This window comes from Triturus cristatus, chromosome 10 (assembly GCF_964204655.1).
Source record: "Triturus cristatus chromosome 10, aTriCri1.1, whole genome shotgun sequence".
NCBI lineage: Eukaryota > Metazoa > Chordata > Amphibia > Caudata > Salamandridae > Triturus > Triturus cristatus.
In genome coordinates, this window is record NC_140593.1 from 608,906,760 (window position 1) to 608,910,026 (window position 3,267).

Genomic DNA, 3,267 nt, shown 5'->3' on the forward strand with positions numbered 1-3,267 from the left:
TTGGTGTTTGGAGATAATGAAACTGAACATGACAAAACACTGAGGAGTGTGTTGAAAATTTTGCAAGAGTGTGGGTGAACCACTGGATAAGTGGAGAGGGAATAGCTCCCAAAAAGAAACTAGTGTCTGCTATTGAAGATTCTCCTTCACCAACTTGCAAGGACCTGTTGCAATTATTTTTGGGTCTAGCTGAATAATATTCCCGTTTTGTACCCATGTTTGCAGAAAAGACAAAAAAAATGCACAGTCGCATGGTCAAATATGCAAAGTTCGTTTGGTGTGAAAATTGTGAAAGGGAGTTCAAAAATTTGAAAATGAGCATTGCCACAGCAGCAGCACTTAAACGTTTGACACCAATAATCCAACCATTTTGAACACTGATGCTAGCCAGGTGGGTGTGGTGTTATTACAAAGGAGAAATGTTATGGACATTACAATTGTGCATGCCTCAAGATCTTGGAGGGATGCAGAAAAAAATTATTCCACCATAGAGAGAGAAGCTTTGACTGTGTGGTGGGGAGTATATCACTTCAGAACATATGTTTGGGGTACCAATTTCACAGTCAGAACTGACCATAGTCCCCGAGTCGAAGTGTTCACTACAAGTGGGAGTAGGAGAGCATCTCCTAGAATTTCACGATGGTCTATGGGAATGTTGGAATATAAGGTCCACATGGAAAATGTAAACCAACTGTTTTTCCAGATTGCCCTCAAGTGTTGGAATAGGTGTTTTGACGTAGGAAGAGGAGTGGTTGGGACCAGTGGGAAATTGATTATGGAGGGCAGGATATCACACGAGGAGTGGATGCGAGCCATCAGAGAAGATAAAGTCTTTAGTGAAGTAAGAACATATTTGTGTGAGGGATGGCTGAACAAAGGGAGCATTTCTTCACATGTGGAGTGTTTCCAAAAGATTAGTCAGGAGTTGGTGTTTGTGAACGAAGTTCTTATGAGTGGAAATGTACTAGTAGTACTTTGTTGCTTGAGGGTATGACTATACGATGGTATCACTGAACATCTTTAACAAATTTACCTCGTATTATTTAAGGAAGGTACCTGATAGTGATCATAGTCAGCAAATAATCACTACAAATTTTCCGAGTAAAAAACACCAAAAGTATTTAACAACGAAAGGGTGGTGGAGTTGGTGTCGTTGTTCTCGAGGTGGAAGTTCAGGTCCCCGAGGAGGATGTAGTCTGTGGAGGCAAGGGCGTGCGTCCTGACGAAGTCGGCGATGGAGTCGCTAAACTGTGGCCCGGTGGGTCTGTAGATGAGGGTTCCTCTGAGGGTGGTGTTGGGATTAGTGTGGATCTGGAAGTGCAGGTGTTCGGCGGTGCTGAGGGTGTCGTCGGTGCTGGTCGAGACTCTGAGGCTGTTCCTGTAGACAATGGTGATTCCTCCTCCTGGTCCGTTGGTGCGGTCCCTGCGGGTGATCTTGTAGCCGTCAGGGTTGGCTATGGCGATGTCAGGTGCCGAGGAGGGGTTCACCCAGGTCTCCGTCAGGAAGTCAACGTCTGGGGAGGTGGAGTCGAGTAGGTCGAGTCGAATAGGTCCCAGAGTTCGATGGAGTGTTTGCGGGCGGAGCGGGTGTTGAGTAAAATGCATCTGAGGTGGTTGCGTCCTTTCTCGGTGGGTGGTTTGGTGGCTCGGAGGCTGGTGAAGCTGCAGCTCTGGCAGGAGAAGGGTCCTTGGGTAAACTTCACAGGTAAAATAGTCAAACCGTGTGATTTTACACCTAAAGATAAGGAAAAACAAGTGATACGAATGGAAAAAAAGAAAAACATTATTAATTTACCCTATACAATAAGGAAAATGAGACATACTCGTAACCATCTCAGGAGACAGTTAACCAAGTTTCCATACAATAAAGAAATGTCGATCAAACTAAAAACTACAAATCAAAATTTGAGGAAATTAATTTGGAACGGAAAAAAACAAGCTTAGCATGATCTATGGACAAAAACGTTTTATGCAAGCAACCAAACAAACTCAAGGGAATTTTGGAAAATGATAAATGGTCTAGTAAGACCTAATAAATCTGTGGTAACATCTGTATTAACTGAAAATGAATGGGTTGACTTTCTGGTAAAACATTTAAACTCTGATGGGAAAGTAATGAATCAGAACGGCAATCAGAAGAGGATGGTTACACCAAATCATGAAATGGACAGTGAAATTGATATAACAAAGCTACTAGTGTCCAAACTTATAATGAAACAAAAAGATGGGGCACCTGGACCTAATGGTTTTCCTTTTGCCCTTTATAAGGAAGAACTGGACCTATGGTCAGAACATCTAACATAAGTTTTTAAAGAGGTAGCACAGACATGGACAATACATGAATCCTGGAGAGGGTCTCTAATATCCCCTATTTATAAGAAAGGAAATTGGGCCAATCCAGAAAACTATCGTCTAATAACTCTTCAAGATACAGATGCCAAATTAAATGCGGGGATTTTACTTTCAAATGTATCTGAATGGGCAAAGGATAAACAGATACTCCCGCCTAATCAAACAGGTTTTATTAAAGGATTAGGTACTACTACAAATACATTAGCCCTATCGCTATTGACGGACAAAACTATTTTAACGAAACAACCCTTGTATTTGTGCTTTGTCGAGTTTAGATCGGCTTTTGATTGCGTGCACAGACAACACCTGTGGAGAAAATTACAGGAGCAAGATATCCCAGTTCCATTGCTAAAATTAATTTAACTTTTGTATACCGACACCTGGGTTAGAGTGCGGATGGGGGATGGCCTGACACTAATGAAGGAAATATTAACGACAGCAGGACTAAAGCAAGGGTGTGTACTGGCCCCATTACTTTGTAATCTGTTTTTAGCAGATCTTACAGATGCACTGAATGACATAAATGCGCACCCGCCTAAATTAGCCAATAAACAAATATCGAACTTGCTGCACGCAGATGATGTCATACTTTTAAGCCATACAAAAGTGGGGTTACGATGGCTAATTGATCGAATATCATCGTATTCAAAAGAAAGTGGGATGGTAATAAATTAAACAAAAACTAAAGTTATGGTGATTACTAAAAATTCAAGACTAAAACATAAATCCAAATGGTTTCTGGAAAAAGTTTAATTAGAACAAGTAGAATCATATAGATATTTGGGTGTTTATTTATTGATAATGGAAATTTTCTCCTGCAAAAACTGGATATTCAAAGAAAAGCAAATGCCTTGACAACAGCATTTAGGATCCTACAGAAATCACTAAGCGATCGGACTTACGTCCTTTCCTAAA